The sequence below is a fragment of the Chrysochloris asiatica genome, unplaced genomic scaffold (genome assembly GCF_000296735.1).
Source record: "Chrysochloris asiatica unplaced genomic scaffold, ChrAsi1.0 scaffold00026, whole genome shotgun sequence".
NCBI classification, from domain to species: domain Eukaryota; kingdom Metazoa; phylum Chordata; class Mammalia; order Afrosoricida; family Chrysochloridae; genus Chrysochloris; species Chrysochloris asiatica.
In genome coordinates this window covers 16,820,031-16,842,040 of record NW_006408544.1, presented here as the reverse complement: position 1 = coordinate 16,842,040, position 22,010 = coordinate 16,820,031, and the positions used below count along the sequence as shown (strand labels likewise).

The window sequence follows — 22,010 nt, the reverse complement described above, 5'->3', positions numbered from 1 at the left end:
CTGCTTAGTTTTATAAATACTGAATTTCAAGTAAAATATGAGGATTTAAATAGTAAAACAGAAAATATGGTTTTACTTTATATTCTGAAATTTGTATTATAAAAAAAAGAAGACGCTGCACAAACTCCAAACAGGATCAATCCCAAAAGAAAATAACCAAGACACATTATAATCCAACTTTTCAAAACCAAAGACAAGTAAGGAATCCTAAGAGCCGCTAGGGAAAAACAAAAACCTACAAAGGAGAACTAATAAGAATAAGCTCTGATTTCTCAGCAGGAACCACACAGTCAAAAAGACAATGGGATGACATATATAAAACTCTAAAAGAAAAATACTGCCAACCAAGAATCATATACCCAGCAAAACTGCCCATCAAATATGATGATGAAATTAGGACATTTCCAGATAAACAGAAATTAAAAGAATTTGCAAAAACCAGACCAACCTTAAAAAATACTAATGGGAATTCTTTAGACAGAGAACCAATGATAGCATATAACATCCTGAGAGTAACATACATGACAATATGACCTAGAAAGCAATCCAGAGGATAATGCACTGACTGTAAGATTGCTTTGAACAATAAGGTTGGTTGTTCAAACCAACCAGCCACTCCTTGTAAACCCTATACTGGATCACTATCAGTCAGATCTGACTCAACAGCACTTATCAACAACAAGCACCAACCAATAGGTTTGGACTCATGACCAACAGCATAGGGTTTCTGAGGAGTGGCCGGTGGATTTGAATCACCAACCCTGTGGTTAGCAGTCCAGTGCTTATCCTACAGTGCTACTCGAGTACTCTATCTAGATATGTTGTTGTCAAGTACTTATCCAGCTATGTGGTTGGGTGGTTATGCGCCGTGGAGTCAGTACCAACTCATAATGACCCTGCATAGGGTTTCCAAGGCTGTAAATCTTTACTGGAGCAGAAAGCCTCATCTTTCTCCCATGGAATCACTGGTAGTTTCAAACTGCTGTCCGTGAGATTAGCAGCCCGACAAACAACCACTATGTTAGCATAGCTCCTTCCAAAGTAAAACAACAAAGAAATAAGAGACTTGAACGACATATCAACTAATTACACCTAACAGTCATCTATAGAACAATTCACCCAGTAACATTCTTCTCATCAGCACATGGGCCAGGACACACCACATGTTAAAACATAAAACAAGTCTGGAGATTTTTTAAAAGATTAAAATCTTACAAAGTGAGATGAATTTAGAAATCAATAACAGAAGAAAATTTGAGGAATTTACAAATAAGTGAAAATTAAACAACACACTCCCAAATAATTACGGGTCAAAGAATACACCACAAGTAAATTAGAAAATGCTTTGAGTTGAATAAAAACAATAACATAGCATACCAAAACTTATGGGATGCAGCAAAAGCAACGCTTAGAAGGAAATTATAACTATGTTGTTGTTGCTAAGTGCTGTTGTGTCGGTTCCGATTCATAGCAACCCTGGTGGGTTTAAGCAGCTGGTGCATTTGAGCAGCCGGTAAGTTTGAATTGCTGACCTTGTGTTTTACAGTCCAGTGCATTAAAAAAAAAAAAATTTTTTTTTTAAAACAACAACCTACCATTCCATCTAGATGAAACTAGACAAAGAAGAGCAAATTAAACACAAAGTTAGTAGTAAAGGAAGGAAATAATAAAGATTGTTGTTGTTTTTAAGTGGCTTCAAGTCAGTTCCAAGTCAGCAACCCTGTATAGTTTCCAAGGATACTAATTTTTAGAGGAGCAAAAAACCTCACCTTTCTCCCACAGAGCAGCTGGTGGTCTCGAACCATTGACCCCATGGTTAGCAGTCCAATGTTTATCCAACAGAGCCATCACACTCCCATAGTAAAGATTAGAGTGGAAATAAGAGATTTTATTTTTTTAATCAAAAGTTGGTTCTCATACACAAGAATGCCCAAACTTGTAGAGAGCACCCATCTGACCTAGCTTGATGATCAGAACGCAACTAGAGGCAGATAAAGAAATTTGATAAAGGAAACAATTGTAAATTGCTACAATTTGGTGAACTTGACTTATATTTACAGATTTAGTAGCTCAAAACACCAACTGAGAGCGAAGGAATCTTCACATCAAGGATCAATCCTACACCCTCTGTATACAAGGTTGATAGGGACTGGCAACTTAAGACATAGGCTACATAAAATCGGGGGCTATAAAGGCATGAAGTGACTGGCTTACAAGTTTTCAAGAGGGCGTTTAGTTTCAGAGGGTGTGGGGGAAGGTAGAATCTCCATTGAATAGGTTTCATCTTATCTAGATGGGTCTGGTGAAAAGAGAGAGATAAGATTCTTATGATTCAATAGTAATTGTTTCATGACTAATTGTGATTATCACAACTGTAAAGGTACAAGTTCTGTAACAAAAGGGGGGAAGTAGTTACTCTTGCAGTCCAGGAACAGAGAACCCTAGGACTATCAAGGGAGAAGAGAATGAGCGGAAAGAGGGAACTTTATCCAGAGAAGCAGCAACACTGGAAATGGAGGCAGAGAAGAGGGCATGGAGAAATAGAGCAGCTGATGACTCTAGACTCTTGGAAAGAGAAAGGTTGTGTGCTGGTGGCCAGGAGGCAGGCTTGCAGAATGTGCCCTTTGGTTGTTTAAATGATTATATATTCCTAAGTGTTTTTGTGTACACGTCCCCCCCCACCACAAAAAACAAAACAAAACAACAACAGAGGGAATAGAAGCAAATACTGTTGAATGATGATACACAGAGGAGACTGCAATCAATGCAATGAAACAATGAGTGTAAAACTGATGTTCCCCCATGTAAACAAACTATCACTCAATTCACAATCAAAACTTGTAAAAAAAAAAAAAAAAAAGTTCTCAGAGAAATTGACAAACCATTAGCTAAGCGAATCAAAAAAAAACAGAGAAAAGACACAAATTACTAAAATCAGAAGTGAAAGCAGGGACATTATAACTAACCTTACAAAAACAAAAAGAATTTTAATGAATGCTATGGGTAACTGTACACCAATAAATTAGATAACCTACATGAAATAGACAAATCTCTTGAAACACATAAATTACCTAAGGCTATTCAAGAAGAAAGAGGGAGTCTGAACAGACCTATCCTAATTTACAATTTTCTCACAAGTTTTAGGGAAGGGAGAATAGGAGCTATTGCTTAATGGGTACAAAGTTTCTGTTTAGGATGATGAAAGGTTTAGCAACAGATTAGTGGTAATGATTGTACAACTCTGCATATGTAATTAATATCACTGAAATGTACACTTAAAAATTGTTAACATGCAAACTGTTATGCTCCATATATTTAAACACAATAAAAATTCTAAACTTTTTCTTAACTTCCTGCAATGAAAGTTTGGAGCCTGACTGGTTTCACTACTGAATTCTATCAAATATTTAAAATACTTAAAGACAATCTTTCACAAACTCATCCAAAAAATCAGAAGAAAAAACATATGAAACACACTCTGAGACTATATCACACCAATACCCAAACCAGAGTAAGTTATCATACAAAAAAGAAAACTACTAAAGACCAATATGCCTTGAAAATACAGAAGCAAAAGTCCTCAACAAAATACTGTTATGTGCTGTCAAGTCAGTTCCAACACACAGCAACCCTGTATAGTGTTTACGAGGCTGTAAATCTTTACAGGAGCAGAAAGCCTTACCTTTCTCTTTTGGAGTGGCTGCTGGATTCAAACTGACCTTGTGGTTTAGCAGTCCAAAGTACAACAAAATAATAGTGAATCAAATTCCAGCAGCATATAAAAAGAATTACACACCATGATCAGGTATGCATGACTGATTTAACATACAAAAATCTATCAGTGTAATATACCATATTAACAGAGTAAGGCACAAAAACCACATGATATTCTTGACACAAAAGCATTTGATAAAATCCAACATCCATTCACTGTAAAAGCACTCAACAAACTAGGAGTAGAAAGGAACTTTCTCAACCTGATAAAGGCCATCTTTAGAAAACTCACAACTTACATCATGATGAAAAATTGAGTCCTCTCCCCATGATGTCCAGAATAGGACACTGATGTGTATTCCTGCCACTTATATTCAACATTTTACTGGAGATTCTAGTCAGGGCAATTAGACAAGAACAAGAAATAAAAAGGAACCATTCTGGAAAGGAAAAAGTAAAATTCTATTTGCAGAAGACAAGAACTTGTTTATAAAAAATCCTAAGGAAGCCACACCAAGGTTAGCAAATATACAAGTTTTGAGATAAATATACAAAAATATATTGTATTTCTATACACCAGCAGTGAAAAATTCAAAAATAAAATTAAGGGAACAACTTCATTCACAATAGCATAAAAAAGGAGAAAACACCTAGGAATAAATTTAACAAAAGATGAGTAAGACCTGTCCACAAAAAAAAGAAAAAAAAAATACTAAAAAGTATTACTGAAATAATTTAAAGAACACCTAAATAAATGGAAAAACATCTCCATGTTTATAATTTTAAAAACTTGAAATTGTTAAGGTGGCAATATTCCGAAAATTGTCCTATGGATTCAACACTACATCAAAATCTCAGATACCTTTTTTGCAGAGAGTTGAAGAGCTGATCCTAGAAGACACAGAAACGCAAGGAAAATCCACATGGAAATGGAAGTCAAAACAATCTTGACAAAGAGCAAGGATGAAGGAGTCACACTTGCTCATTTCAAAACTTACTACAAAACCATAGCAAGTAATCAATACAGTATGAAGCTGACCTACAAGGTTAGGCATATAGATAGTGGAAATGAACTGAAGACTCAGAAATACACCCTTATACACTTATGATCAACTGATTTTTGACAAGGGTACTACTAAGACAATTCAATGGAGAAAGAATAAACTTTTCAACAGGTGTTGAGACAAAACTGGATAGTCACATGCTAAAGAATAAAATTGGACCTACATCATACCATAAAAAAAAATTACTTGAAATGTAAAAGCTAACTCTCTTATAAGATGATATATAAGCAAAATTTTATGACCTTTAATTGAGTAAAGTTTTCTTAGGTATAACACCAAAAGTACAAGTGACAAAAGAAAAAAGAAAAATTGAACTCCAAAATTTTAAACTTGTGTATCAACAGAAACTATCAAGAAAGTTAAAAGACAATCCATATAATAAGGGAAAATATTTGTCAATCATATGTCTAACAAGGGTTTAATATCTAGAATACGTAAAGAACTCTTGCAGTTCAACCACAAAAAAGGCAAACGACCCTTTTTTTTTTTTTTTTAAATGGGCAAAGGACTTGAATACACATTTCCCCCCGAAAAGATACATTAATAGCCAACACACACATGAAAAGATAATCAAAATCACTGTTAGTTTTAAGTGCCCGTCAATTCTATTCCGACTCATAGTGAGCCTGTAAAGGGTTTCTGAGGGATAGCTGGTGGGTTTGAAATGCCGACCTTGTGGTTAGTAGTCCAGCACTTATCCTAAAGCACCACCCTAGAACTCCCTCAACATTAATGTTAAGCATCATCGAGTCAGTTCCAACCTATAGTAACTCTATATAGAGTTTCTGAGGAACAGCTAATGGGTTTGAACCACCAACCTTTCAGTTAGCAGTCCAATGTTTATCCTACAGTGTCACACAAGGATTCCTCAAAATCATTAGTCATTTCAAATACAAATAAAATCTATGGGGAGGTACTACTTAACACCCACTGAGTGGCTAGAGTGAAAAAGACAATGATCAATGGTGAGAACAGGAAGGAGTTAGAACCCTCACACATTTCTGATAGAAAGGTAAAATAAATGAAATGGTGTTGCCACTTTGCAAAAACAGTCAGATAAAAAACAAAAACAAAAACAAAAACCAGTCAGGTAGTTAGTCAATAAGGTCAACAATGAATTATCACATGACCTGGAAATTCCAATTCTAAGAAAATACTAAAAAGAAATGAAATCGCATGGCCAAAAACTTGTTCATAGCAGCATTATTCATAAGAACCAAAATCTATACATTCTCCAAATTTATATATCAGTCTATCAACTGATAACTGTTTAAATAAAATGTGGTATAGCCATACAATTCAGTGATAAAAAAGAAAAGTACTAATTTATGCTACAAAATTAATGAACTTTGAAAATATTATGCTAAAAGCAGTCAGATGCAGACTCCATTTATATGAAATGTCCACACTAGGCATATCTATACAGACAGAAAGTGGTTGACAGGGGCTGAGGGAAGGAAATAAAAGAATAATGAGAAATGACTACAAAGGATACTAGAATTCTTTTGAGGGTAATGAAATTGTTCTAAAATTAGATAGTGGTAAAGGTTGTACAACTTAATGAATATACTAATAATAGTCCATTTTCCATTTTAAGGGGTAAATTTTAAGGAGTCCTGGTGTGACGCTTTGGGATAATACACTGGACTGCAAGGTTGGTTTGAACTACAAGGTCGGTGGTTCAAATGCACCAGTCACTCCTTGGAAATCTATACAGGGTGTCTCTATAAGTTTGAACTGACTCAGTGGCACTTAACAACAACAACAAAATACACTATGCCGCAATAAAGTTTTTGGTTTTGATTTTTTTTTTAATTTAAGGCTAGAAATATCTATAATTCTAATTGGCCCAGCCATAAAAATGCTTATCCTGTCCATCAGTCAACAATATAAATCCCTATCACTAATCTTCAATTATCCACAAATGTCACATCTATCAGTTTGTCATTCTGTGGTAGCTTGCAAGTTGCTGTGATCCTGGAATCTAGGTCACTTGTATTTCAGATACCAGCAGAGTCACCCAGGGTGGACAGATTTCAGCAGAGTTTCCAGACTAAGACAGACTAGGAAGAAGGACATGGTGAACTACTTCTGAAAAAAATTGGCCAGTGAAAATATTATGAACAGTAGCAGAACATTGCCTAATACACTGCTGGAAGATGAGCCCCTCCAGTTGGAAGACACTGAAAAGATGACTGAGGAAGAGCTCTCTTCAAAGTAGAATCAACCATAATCATACAGATGGAGTAAAACTTTCAGGATCTTTATTTGCTTATGTGACATGATTCCAAATGAGAAGAAATAGCTACAGACATTCGTTAGCAATTGGAATGTGGAAAATACGAAAAACAGAAAGTTGACAGAAATGAAATGCAATACATAATAAGCTATATTTTAGGCAATGTTGTTGTTAAATGCTGTCATATTGACCCTGCATTGGATTTCTGAGGAATGGCTGGTAGATTTGAACCGTCGACTCTGCAGTTAGCAGTCCAGTGCTTACCTTACAGTCCAATAAAAACTTTAAAAGAAAAAAATACATATATCTATAGATAGATAGATCACATAAAGCAAGAAAGCTAAAGTCTATTAAAAAAGAAAGAGAAAACAGGCAAAAATGGATGTCAGGAGAGACTCATAAAATTACTCTCCAGTGTAGGGATGTTAAATGAATGGGGAAAAAATGAGGAAGTTAAAAAGCTGAACAGAAAATTCCAAAGGGCAGCTCAAGAAGACAAAATTAAGTATTATAAAAACATGTACAAAGACCTGGAGTTATAAAACTGAAAGGCAAGGACAACTATCAATTCAAATGATCAATTCATATTTGGATTAAATGTACCAATCAAGAGACACAGAGAGCACAATGGATAAGAAAACAAGATCTTTCAATATGCTGTTTACAAGAGGCATATCAAAAAGATGGAGACATCCTAAACGCCCAATAAAAGAATGGTTAAACCAACTTTGGTACATACACACAATGGAATACTACAAAATGTTGAAGAATAATGATGAATCTGTAAAACACTTTACAACATGGTTGAACCTGGTAGACATTATGCTGAGTGAAACTGCTCAATCACAAAAAGACAAATATTGCATGAGACCAATGTTTTGAGAACTTAGTATTTTTTGTTTTTTTGTTTTTGATAAAAGAAGCAATCTATGATGGTTAGTGGGGAGTGAAGGGGAAATGATTCATGGGCTACAAGGTAGACACATGTTAACATGGGTGATAGGGCAGACAATACAAAATAAGAGGGAGGTTAGCTGAGGAAAACTGAAGGCTGCAGGAGACACAGGGAGAAATGCAATAGTTAAAGTGAATAGAGGCAAATACTGTTCATGTAAGTACTGTACATGGAGGGCATTGCAACTATGTCATGAAGCAAAGCATACAATTTGTTGAATGTAAAACTGATTATCTGCTCTGTAAACCTTAATTCATTCACAATAAAAAGTTGGAAAAACAAAAAAAGAGACCATGGTTTGACCAAAGGGACACTGTGTGGTTTAAAAACAGGGAAGATATATATCAGGGTTTATTTTTCCACCATACTTTTCAATGTGTATGCTGAGCAAATAATCCTAGAAGCTGGACTACATGAAAAAGAACATAGGCAGAATTAGAGGAAGATTCACTAACAACCTGTGATATGAATATGACACAACTTGGTTGTTAGAAGCGACCAAAGACTACAGTCTTCAGTGTGGATTACACCTCAACATAAACAAAAATCCCCACAAATGTACCAATAAGCAACGTCTTAATAAAGAGAAGAATGAAGTTGTCAAGGATTTCATTTTACTTAGCTCTACAAACAATGTCCATGAGTGTAGCAGTCAAGAAATTAAACAATGATGCATTGCATTGGGCAAATCTGCTACAAAAGACCTCTTGAAAGTGTTTATTTTTGTTTTCTTAAAAAAGCAAAGATGTCACTTTGAGGGCTAATGTACACCCGACCCAAGTCATGATATTCTCAATCACCTCATATGTATGTGAAAGCTGAACAATGAATAAAGGAGAATTAGTGCATTTGGACTATGGAGTTGGTGGAGAATGCTAAAAACATCAGTGACTGTCAGAAGAACAAATAAATTTGTCTTGGAATAAGTATGCCAGAATACTCATTAGAAGCGAGAATGGTTAAGAGTTCATCTCTCATACTTTAGACATGGTATAAGGATGGACCATTCCTTGGAGAAGGACATAATGCTTGTTTAAGTGAAGGGTGAGCGAAAAAGAGGAGGGCCCACCACTAACAAGATGGACTGACATCATGGCAGCCAATCGTGGGCTCAAACATAGCAAGGATTGTGGAAGGGTATGGTCGGGCAGTGTTTCCTTCTGTTGAACATTAAGACGCTGAGTCAGAACCAATTCAACAACCACAAACAACAACAATAATCTTTAATCAAAAGCCAGTCTTCCCATAACATATATTTATTTTATGGGTTACAAAACTATTTTTGTAGAAAACTTAAAATATTATCATTTTTAATGAAACATTCTTTAAAAACATTCTCAGGTAACAATTGTTGAAGAAACTAATCAATTTTATTTTTTAACAAAGGATTTAAAAATGCTTTGCAAAGTTCTATATTAAAACTTCCATTTCAATAAATAGCATACTGTGAGGGTTTTTTTTTGTTGTTCATTAATCTAGCACTAATATTCTGTAACCACCAAGCAGATCCAAACAATGGAATTTTAGATATTTCTGAACATTCTTAAGTCTTATAATTTCATTTTTATTTCAAGAAAATTATCTACACTAAACATTGATTATTTTGTTAGAATAAGGAGTAGGAATTCACAATCAACTTTCAGGGTAGTGTGACCTTAGAAAAGTTAATTCACTTCTTTTTAACTGCTTTTTTTTCCTTCAGCTAAATGAAGATAATAAGACTATCTAGCATAACTCTTTATTTGACTGCTATGAAAATCAAAAGAGAAAGCACTCTGTGAGGTATAATTTTTATTTCCTCATGAATGAAAAATCTGGGCTAGTAAATTACTAGAGTCCCTGCATGGCACAAGGGCTAACAGTGCACAGCTGCAAAAGGTTGGAGGTGTGAGTCCACCCAGAGTTGCCTAGGAAGAAAGGCCTGGCAATCTACTTCTGAAAAACCAGCCACTGAAAAACCCTATGGAGCACAGTCTTATTCTGACACACATGGGGTTACTATGAGTCAGAGTCTCAACTCAAAGGCAATGGAGGATAGGGTGGGGCCTGGAAGGAGAAAAATTAGATGATCAAATTATTGAACACTTCTTAAAAAGAGCATAAACCTGGTATGAAGTTGGGAAGGTGGGATGGGGCGTTAACTTGGGAAACAGATCTAAAGGTTCCACTTCCAAACAAAAAGTTGTATGTGGCTTTGAACTTCAATTATTATTAACTGGATTTCTGAAGCTTTAATACTGAACACTATAGCAACTCTTTAAATCTAATCTCCATAAAGGATCATTATTAGCAATAATCATTCTGGACAGTTAAAGAAGAATTTGTTTTTAATGCTAATAATGCATTAAATGCATGATATTGAGGTTGATAATCAAAAAGGCTGACTTCAAAATTACTTTCCCTTAAAGATTTTTAAGTAGTAAGTCACAAAAATGCCACAGTGCCCTGTTTAAAGTTATTTTTAAAATACTACAAATAATATTTGAGCAAAAGTAGCACTTTTCTTCAACACCATCCTAAGCAAACTATAAGAACATTATGCCAGGGAACCATCCACACTTGTCATTAAAGGAACACCAAAAGGACAAATAGAACCACGAAATGACCTCATTTAAAGGTGTTAGTCAGAAGGGTATATTCCCAGGGGTAAAATCATCTGACAGCTGCATGAACTTATAAAACTCCATGATGTCCTCTCTACAGCCCCATTCCACCCCTATTATAAAATCATTTTATAAAAAGATATGCTCTAACAAGATTTGTATTTGAGTCAAAACGGAAAGAATAACAATAGAAGAGGAAAAGCTCCTAACAATAGAGGAGTTCTATTTGTTCTAAAGGAGTTCTAAATGTTCACATTTTCAAAAACTCAAACACATTTTCCGGTCAATCTTCACAATAGTTTATATAAAGGCCACTCATAACTGGTAAAGAAGATGATCACCAGTTCACTAATTATCTCTTCAAAACATCCAGTATAACAAATTTGAAAGTTGGATACTCAATAAACATATATGCTTATAAGGTTTCAAAGTGGTGATGGAAGGGGAGAAGGGAACCAACACTTAAATACTGAAAATAAAATACAGCTCACAGATTCTGAGCTCACTGAAACCCATCCATAGCAACAGTGTTACATGTGTAAGTAGAGGAAGTTTTCTAACACTGGACATTAGCAGAAGGAAAGCTTATCTTTTTGTCCAGTCAACAGACTTAGCCATCTATCACTCAAGCACAGATTGGTCATCTACTATGTATGCTTAAGAGCTCTGAAAATAAGAAATGTAGAACCCAAGAGGAAGAAGGATCAACAATAAAATATGATCCATGATAAAGGGAAAGTCAGACAGGCAGTCAGAAAGACCAAAAATGATATGTGAGATGCATGTGGACACTGAGGGCTGATTAAGCTGCATAAGTCATTATTTTTAAGATTCTCAGGTTGACATCTCTTGACTAGTGAGGAGAAACACCTGAAAACATCAATTAATAACTGGAGCATGGAAAGTATGAAATAATAATCTAGGAAAAATGAAAGTTGTAAAAAATGAAATGGAACACATAAAGATCGATATCCTAGGCATTAGTGAACTAAAGTGGACTAGTGTTGACCATTCTCAATCTGATAATCATATGGTTTACTGTGACAGGAATGATAAATTGATGAGGAATGGCATCACATTCATTGTCAAAAAGAAAATTTCAAGATCTACCTTGAAGTACAATCCTGTCAGTGATAAGGAAATATCCATATGCCTACAAGGAAGATGAGTTAATACCACTGTTATTCAAATTTACACGCCAGTCACTAAAGCCAGTGATGATGAAATTGAAGAATTCTACCAAATTTATTCAGTTTGAAATTGGTCAAACATGCAATTAAGAAGTATTGATAATTACTGGTCATTACAATGCAACGGTTGGAAACAAAAGGGAAGAAGGGTCAGTAGTGAAAAATATGAATTTGGCTATAGAAATGATGCTGATTTTAAAAAAAGATCACATGATAAAATTTTTTTTTTTTCCCCAGGGGAGAGCGCGAACGCAGTCCCCCACTACCACAAATTATGCAGTCGAGTTTCCCACATTTGGGGAAATCGCAGGGGTAAGCCCATCCGAAGTGCAATGGATAAGCCTCGCCCTGGGGAAACCACCTACGTGATCATGGAATCACCCCTGCCAGGTAAGTATAAAATTTTGCAAAATCAATGACTTATTCATTGCAAATACTCTTTTTTTTAAAAAAACATAAAAGGTGACTAAACAAATTGACCTCATCAGATGGAATACACAGGAATCAAATTGACTACATCTGTGTGAAGAGACGGTAGAAAAGTTCAATAACACCAGTCAAACCAAAACCAGGGGCAGGCTGTGGAAGAGACCATCAATTGCTCATAGGCAAGTTCAGACTAAAGCTAAAAAAAAATTGAAACAAGTTCACAAGAGCCAAAATATGACCTTAAACATATTCCCACATGAATTTAAAGAGCATCTCAGGAACAGATTTGATGCATTCAACACTAATGACTGAAGACCATCAAGAACATCACACAGAAAGAAAGCAAAAGGTCACTACAAAGACAGAAAAGACAAAAGTGGATGTCAGAAGAGACACTGAGACTTGCTCTCCAGTGTAGAGATCCTAAAGTGAATGGAAGTAAAAGAGCAGAAACAGAAAATGTCAAAGGGAAGCTTGAGAAGACAAAATATAATGAAATGTATGCAGACCTGGAGTTAGAAAACCAAAAGTGAAGAGTACTCTCAGCATTTCTCAAGCTGAAATAACAGAAGAAAAAATTCAAGCCTCAAGTGCCAATACTGAAGGATGCTATTGGGCAAAATATTGAATGATGCAGAAAGCATCAAAAGAAGATGGACGGTCTACACCGAGTCACTGTACTAAAAAGAAATGGTCAGTGCTCAACCATTTCTAGAGGGAGCATATGATCAAGAATCCATGGTACTGAAGAAAGAAGTCCAAGATGCACTGAAGGCATTGGCGAAAAACTTATCTCCAGTTCATCTCAACCACCATGAAATATTGTTTTTAGTTCCAAACACATCACTCAAGTTACTGATTGACAAACAAAAACACATTCAATGGGATATAACTAAGAAAGTAAGATTCTCTAGAAAAGTTCTTACTTATAAAAGATAAAAACAACATAGGGAAATTTCATCAGATGACAGTTATAAGAATAATACCTTACATTTGTTGTTGCTGTTGTTGTTAAGTGCCATCGAGTCGATTCCGACCACAGCAACCCTGTATAAAGTTTCCAAGGAACTGCTGGTGAGCTTAAACCGCTGACCTTGCAGTTAAAATGGCTTTGCAGGCGGTGCATTAATCCACATACCATAGGTGCCATCATATTCATACTGACTCAGAGTGATACCATGCACAACAGAATGAAACACTGTCCAGTCCTGCACCAACCTCACATTCGTTGAGCCCATTGCTTCTGTCACTGTGCCAATCCATCCAGTTGGGAGTCTTCCTCTTTTTCTTCAACCCTCCACTTTGCCAAGCATGATATCCTTCTCCAGGGACTGGTCCCTCCTGACAATATGTCATTAGTATGAAAGTCGAAGTCTGGCCATACTCGCTTCCATGGAGCATTCTGACTATACTTCTTTCAAAACAGATTGGTTTGTTCTTTTGGCAGTCCATGGTACTTGTAGTATTCTCCTCTAACACCGTAACTCAAATGAATCAATTCTTCTACTGTCTTCCTTATTCATTGTCCAACTTTCACATATGCAAGAGGTTACTGAAAATACCATGGCTTGGGTCAGGTGCACCTTAGTCCTCAAACTGATAGCTTTGCTCTTCAATACTTTAAAGAGTTCTTGTGCAGCAGATTTGCCTAATGCAATACATTGTTTGCTTTCTTGACTGCTGCTTCCATGAGTAGTGATGGTTGATTCTAGCAAAATGAAGTCCTTGACAAATCCAATCTTTTCTCCATTTACATGAATGTTGTTTATTGGTGCAGTGGTGAGGATTTTGTTTTCTTTACATTGAGGTGCAACCTATATCAAAAGCTGTGGTTTTTGACCTTCATCAGCAAGTATTTTAAGTCTACTTTGCTTTCAGCAAGAAAGGTTGTATCATCTGCATTTCGCAGGCAATTAAGGAGTCTTCCTCCAATTCTGATGCCATATTTTTCTTAATATAACCCAGCCTGTTCGATTATGTGCTCAGCATACAGATTGAATAAATATGGTGAAGGAATACAACCCTGGTGTACCTTACATTTACTTAGCATTTATTATGTGTGGTAACCACGGAGATCTGTCACTTGTATCGCCCTTCAAGAAAAAAAAAAAATTACCATTCAACTGCTAGATATAGTTAGCTTCTGGATCCCTAGCTCCAAGGTTGAGGCCACATTCAGCCAATGATTGAGCACCGTGTGGGTATTAAGACATGGCCCTTTCTCTCCATCGCAGAACTCTTCTAATGGACAATTTTTACCCAGAGTCATCACTGGGTTGGCCGAGACTCTCATATCTACATGGCACCTGAAGGCTCTTCCTGCCAATTCTGCTTCCTCCCTAGTTTCCTTTCGCAGCACCCTATTCCTGCTCCCCTTTCCTGAAAACCTCTTGTACTTTTAACTCTATCTCAGTATCTGTTTCTCAGTAGTCTAAAATGGACATATTGTTTGTTGTTTAGTGCTGTCAAGTCAGTCTGACTTATAGCGACCCTGTAAAGGATTTTCGAGGAGCAACTGGTAGGTTTGAACTGCCGACCTTGTAGCTCGTAGTCCTGTGCAGATCCTACAGCACTACATCAGAAGTCCAAAATAGAAACAGTTGGTATCAAAAATGGGTTAGGAAAGTAGAAACTAAGATAGGGTTTAGAGACTGGATTACTTACCATCTGACTGGAAACAAGGATCTCATCCTGGGTGGTATGTGAGTTACGGACAATCCCTAGCACAAGTTAGTGGCACAAGGGCTAAAACTTTCACAATTGTAATTTGGAACAATATTCCCGGAGAGAAACACCCTAATTTACGTAATAATTCAGATGTTTTAATAATAATAATTTCAAATGAAAAGTATGAGGGGAACAATGCATTCAAGAACAATGTCTGGCTGTTACTTTGCATTGACTCCCTAGAGAAGGCAGTTAATAAACAACTGAAAACTAAGTGTAAAGGCCTTTAAACTTAAGATTAAATGTGAGAACTAAGTGTGATGACCTTTAAGTATGAAGGCTCTTTCCAATCAAAACAAAACCTACTGCCATTGGGTCGATTCCAACACACAGAGTAGAACTGCTCCTTAGGATTTCTAAAATTGTAAATCTTTACGGGAGCAGATAGTCTCATCTTTCTCTCTCAGAATGGCTGGTGGGTTTGAATCAACAATCTTGCAGTTAGCAGCCCAATGCTTATCCCACTGTGTCACCAGGGATCCTTAAAGGCTCTTTGGTAGATCACCTACCATGAGAGAACAGAAAAAGATGAGGCCCAAACAAAGGATAAAGAGACTATGCTTCAATGGGCAGATTTGCTATGCCAACGTCAGGGCCTTGATTTAAAAAACCTGGAAGACTGATGGATAAGATAGGGTCAGCTCAGGTGGTGGCTCCTAAGATTTTGATTCTCCAGGCTCCTTTGAAACCTCTGGGTCTTCAGGGATGATCTTAGCATTCCCTATATGCAGAAACACACTTTAGAGGCTTCTCCCTTACAGGGTGAGAAGAGTTCCCCTCAGGATCTGTCCCATCTCTGTTCTTCACTGCCATGATAATAACTAATGCTAAGTCACAGCATAACCCTACAAAGGACATTGTGGGCCTGATAAAGGAAAAAAGAGACAATACCCCAAAGAAGCTACAAGAATGAGCCAGCATATATTAGCCAGCAGGATCAAGTGGACTCTCAAGAGTACTGGGTTTTGATAGTGCTTAATCAAGGAAGCTGGAACATTAGACTGAATAAGGCTTTGGTGTGGGAGGCATATCTCTGGACCTGGAGGAATAGTGTAAACTCATTGTTAGTGTGGCTCCTAGAAGCCTGGCAAGTGTGGTGTCATAGGATAAACACTCTACCTCAAGATCAGTTTGAACTGCAAGGTTCAAACTCACCAGCCACTCCTCAGACCCTATACAGGGTCACTATGAGTCAGAACCGACTCAATGGCACATAACAACAACAAATATTGAGTGAAGTTGAAATTCCTGAATAATAGCAGAGGATGAGATTATCATAAGACCTACCAGAGGACTATGTTCCACAAGGAGATCCAAAGGATATACACTATTAAGGCCATTAGGATTATGCCGGTGATAGGGGTACTAGCCTCACTTATTTCAGTGGTGACTCTCCTCTAAAGGGGAAGCTGCCACAGAATTTTGTTCATTGATATCAATATTGTGATGGACCCTGACACAATAACAGCCAAGTGGTGATACTTTAATCCCAGAAGCTAGTGGACTACAGTTATCATCTAACTGGCGAGTACTATGGAGAAAGGGAAATGCCCAAACATTTCCAAGACTATTTGGTCACAGGGTCTGGGATGATATTAATACAGAGAGACCAGGAGCATTATCATGGCCTTGTAGTAGGGAAGAGTAGAATAAAGCACTGGACTGCAAGGTTGGTTTGAACCACAAGGTCAGCGGTTCAAACTCACTAGCCGCCCCTTGGAAACCTTATACAGGGTGTCTATGAGTCAGAACCAACTCAATGGCACTTAACAACAACATAACAAGGGAAAGATAAAAGAACCAAGCAATAAGTTGTCAAATTCCAGTTTACAGTGGGTCCATGAGCAGTCATTCCCAAATCCCTTGAATGTATAAATAAATGATATTGGTATACTTGGCAGTTGGGATAATCCCCACCCTGGGTTCCTGGCCTGTGGAATAAGTACTAGAATTGGGAGAAAAGTCATGTGTAAACTTCCAAAACTGTCACTCTATCCCCTGGCCAAGATGTTGTTAAGTACCGTGGAGTACCGTGGAGTCGGTTCCGACTCATAGTGACCCTGCATACAGTTTCCAAGGCTATAAATCTTTATGGGAGCAGAACGCCTCATCTTTCTCCCACAGAACCGCTGGTAGTTTCAAAATGATGACCTTGAAGTTGGCAGCCCAACTCGTAACCACTACACTACCAGAGCTGCTTGCCAAGATAGTAAATAAAAAACAGTTATTTTATAAGGAAAGGGGTGAAGGGAATGGCAGAGAATACATAGTCTCATCCTTAAGGATCTCAACTATTCAGGAACAATGTCCCTTTCCATATGTCTATTTAATTCACCAATCTGGCCCCTGCCTGCAATTGAATCCTAGAAAATAATTAGACTATCACAAAAGCTCAACCAAGAAGTAGCCACAATCAGCAAAATGTAGCAAGTCTGTTAGAGCAGAAAAATACAGTCTCGAGTAAATAGCATGCAGTCTGTGAGTTCTTTTCTAATCAGAAACAATTCACTTTTATGTGGAATAAGCAAGAATATACATTCAGTTTTGCTTCAAGGCTGTTAACCTTCCTACGCTGTCATAATATACTCTGAAGAGACCTGGACTCTAAACAGCAAACTGATCCATTACATCAATAAAATGTTGATCATACAAGACCAGCAAGAAGTGATGTGATGACTAGCAAGCTGATGGTCTTGGCAAATATGAGGGTAAGTCAAAAAAGTATTGCTACAAAATCACAGAAACCTTACTACACAAAAATGTCAAAATATGAGATTATTGTTTCTCAACATACCTTTCATCAAGCTATATACATTTCTGAAGGCAGGATTTCCATCTCTCTAACCCCTGAAGATGTCGCTGTTGTTGTTAATGGCCATCGAACTGTTCCCAACTCATAGCAACCCTGTACAGGGTTTCTAAGGAGCACCTGGTGAGTTTGAACTGCTGATCTTGGAGCTCAAACCGACCTTGAGGTCGAGTACTTATCCTATGCTGCTACACCAGGACTCTTCAATGTATACCACCCTAAAACAGTAGTTTTGGTATCCTCGAGCACCCCAAATTGTCTTCCTTTTAAATGTTCTTTGAGTTTTCAGAACAAAAAAGTCTGTAGGAGTAAAATCAGGGCTGTAGAGTACATGGGGCAAGGTTTCCCAACAAAATTCTGTAGGACAGCCTTCGTTACCATTGAAGATGAGCAGGTGCATTGTCATGATGGGGGGAAATTCTTCAGAGCAACTTTCTTGGCCTTTTTCATGCCAATGCAGTTTTCAATTTTCTTAAAACTTCTCAATAAGCCCCATGATGATCCTGTGTCCTTCGAGAAAATCTATCAAGATTACCCCTTTGGGATCCCTAAAAACAGTCACCATAACCTTCTGAATTGATCTCTCTGCCTTGAATTAAACTTGCCCTTGGAAACCAATGTTTTGATTGAATGCCCTTCCTTATTTTTAAGCTAACCTAACAAAACTAAGACAAGTGTATTGCTGAGGGAACTTGTGTGCAGCCATCCACTGATTACAAAGGTTTGTTGAAATACATTTTTCTTGGAATAAATCTGTGCATGTATGAACTGGAACTCTAGTTTTTTGCCTTAGTCTTGTACATATGCTACAGAGGTGAAAAAACCCTACAAATATTCAAGGATCTATCACTTTAGTGAAGTTTAATAGTCTAGTCATCAAGGTCATGCCAACATATCCCCTCCAAAGCAAAAGGCAAATTGCTGCCTCCTCCCCTCTGTCCACTACAAAAAGAAAGTGCAATGCCTGGTAGACTTCTTCAGATTCTAGAAGCAATGTATTCTATACATAGAAATCCATTCTATACATAGTGGCCCATATTTTGCATGACATAAAAGACTACCAGATTTGAGTGGGGGAAACAACTTTGCATCCGTTCCAGGCTGTAGTACAAGCAATTCCTATGTTTCTGGAAATCTAAATGGTAGAGAAAAGATGTAGTGTGAAGAAAAGATGTAGTGTGGAATTTATGGTAAGCCCCAGTGGGATAATAACAATGCAGGCCCATGGAATTCTGGCAGAAAGTCATGTCAGAAAAACAGATCCTAGTGTACTACTGGGCCCTGATAAGAAATAGAGTACTTTATTATGGATCACCATGTGTCCAGAACTGCCCACATGAGCCAGTACAACTCTCCAAGTCAAAGTCAGGTGGACTCAACAATAATCCACTGTAAGATGGAAATAATACATTAAGAATTAAGCCCAACATAACACAGTCCACAAAGACAATGTCCTACAATCCAACTTCTGTGAGTAGCACCTGGAATCTTGAAAGCTCATGAGTAGCCATCTAAGGTGCAAATATTGGTCTCTCCCTGCATGGAGGAAAGAAGAAACGTGAAGACACTTGGAATCAATTAGTCCAATACACTAATGAAACATGTGAACATCCGTCTCCATGACCCTGATGACCAGAAGAACTAGATGGTGTCAAGCTACCAGTATCAACTATTCTGATAGGGATCACATTAGAAGGTCCTGGATAGAGTGGGAGAAAATGTAGGAAAAAAAACTCAAAATTACAAAAAAGTCTTGTTTTATTGGTCAGAAAGAAACCGGAGGAAACGAAGAGTATGGCCCTTTGTCACCCTTCAGGTCTGGAACTGAACTCACCCTTGTAGCTCAATTTCCAGTCAAGCAGTAGATAGTTATATAGGAGGGACAACTAATGAGGTATGCACACCATGGAATGGTCAACCATTCAAGATCAAAAGGGCAACATTGATCTAAGGACAAAATTCAAAGGAGCTGGGAAAGAAAGTTGAAAGTAAACAAAAATCACAGAGAGGAAGTAAAATAACTGATGCTATATGGAGAGGATTGCAATCATTTAAATGAAACAAATTACATGATTTGTTGGATGTAAAACTGATGATCTATAAACCTTCACTCAATTCACAAAAATTAATCCCAAGCAGGACCAAGCATACAAGTAAACTGCAAAAGCAAGTAGCCAAGACTTTCCTGACATCCACCACAGTTGTACCAGCATCCCACCCTGCTTTCTCTGTTCACATCTATAGTTTTCTAAGGATCCTACACATCCAAATTGAGGAGGAAAAAGTCAAACCTGGCTTTTAAATATATCAGCTTGGTGTGTGGATGCAAGCTAAAACTAAACAACAGCTTCATTATACAGCCCAACTTGGGATGACCCTGACAACAACCAGAAAAAAATATTTCTATGGGATGGTTCTTCAAGTTGCCTGACTTGAAATGAGCATATAAAGAATCACAGAAACAGCAAATGGACTGGTTAGCTGGTCAGAGACCTGTAAGAAAAAAGACTGAAAAATGGAGGTAAGGAAGCAGGGGTTGAAGCAAATAAGCAAACATATGGGAATGGGTGTGAAGCATGAAAATCTTTGTTTCGCATGTTAATCCCCACCAGAAAGCATCGCAGAAGAGACACTGACAAACCAAACAGACAAATGACTCAGGCAAGTGATATTAGCTACCCCAACTGTCAGAATGGGGACATGAATGGAGAGGAAACTGGCAGAAATGAAGACTATATATAGATCCACCAGCATGGATTCCCCACTTAGCAAAACCTAGTCAGGCTATGGTCACCTCTAAATGTCCAACCTGTTAGCAACAGAGACAAACACCGAGAACTGCCCACAAGAACCAGATTCAACACTGTAACTTAAGCAGGCCAATTGGCCACTAAGAGGCATGTTTAACTACATTGTGTCCTTCTATCTCAAAAGCGCTAGGGATAAATACTTATTCCCAATATAGGATTGCCTTTCCTATCCAGAAAGACAGCACCACTAAAAAGGGGCTTATAAAGTACACGATCCACAAGAAGGTAACCACTTCAAAATGAAGGAAGGCGTTGTGGCAGTCAGCCCATGTGATATGTCCACTGGATAACAGCATCATACAAAAGCAGACAACTTTACAGAATATTGTCATGGTCTACTACAGCTTGGAGGCAAGTTAGGTTGTTATCCTCTAGGATGCAATATATGTGTACTGATTCAGAGACTAACTATATCCCTAGCAGGAAGAATAAACGGGTCTGGGAACCAAGCTATGGAAGCAGAAATGGCTCCCACTTACCATCATTTCTAATGATACACTGGAGGACTTGGTGTTTCCCAGCTCTATAATACAGGCTCTACAAATTTAGAGATCCTAGGTCCCAAACAGGGCACACTCCTGCCAGATCCATTTAAGAATTCCACTGAACTACAATCCACAACTACAATCTGAGCATTTGAAATTCCTTGTGTTCCAGCAGCCAAGAAGAGAAGTCACCATCATGTAGAGTTAACTACCCATGATCAGCCGAAGGAAGCAGGGCTGCTGTTACACAATGGAGGCAATAAGAAGTATGCATGGAACTCATATGATCCACTCTGGTACCTCTTGGTACTCCCTTTTTCAACTGTGACTAAGAAAAGGCAAATGCAACTAATCTAACCTGAGTTCTCAGAAACTTCAAAAATGAGAGTTTGGATCGATTGACAAGTAAATTAACAAGACCAGCAGATATGATAGTTAAGGGCAAGAGGAATTTAAAGTTGATAGTAGAGGAGACAATGAGAACCATTTTGGCTCAAGGAAAGTGGTGTGTCAGGATTGTATCATTTCAACATTCTTATTCAATCTATGGTGGTATAAGTTATGTGCCATGGAGTCGGTCGATTCATAGTGACCTGTATAGGGTTTCCGAGGCTGTAAATATTTATGGAAGCAGAAAGTCTCATCTTTCTCCCAGGGAACAGCTGGTAGTTTTGAACTGCTGACCTTGAGGTTATCAGCCCAACTCATAACTATTATGCTACCAGAGCTCCTTATTCAATCTATATGATGAGCAAATAATTTAAGAAGTTAGACTATAAGAAGAGCATGGCATCAGTATTGAAAGAGGAGTTATTAATAAGCTGTGAAATGCAGATGAAACAAACTTTCTTGCTGAAAGCTAAAAGGGCTTAAAACATTGATGAGGATCAAATACAGCCTTTAGTATGGATTATATCTCAACACACAGACAACAAAAATCTTCAAAACTGGACCGATAACATCATGACAAAGGAAGAAAAGATAG

The 22,010-nt window shown here is 37.5% G+C and overlaps 1 protein-coding gene across 2 annotated transcripts in view; it reads right to left on the bottom strand.

Moving 5' to 3' along the window:
- The window catches only part of ZFYVE9 (zinc finger, FYVE domain containing 9), a 237,491-nt gene that overhangs the window by 199,690 nt on the left and 15,791 nt on the right, over positions 1 to 22,010 (bottom strand). The gene's annotated exons all lie outside the window — the stretch shown is intronic.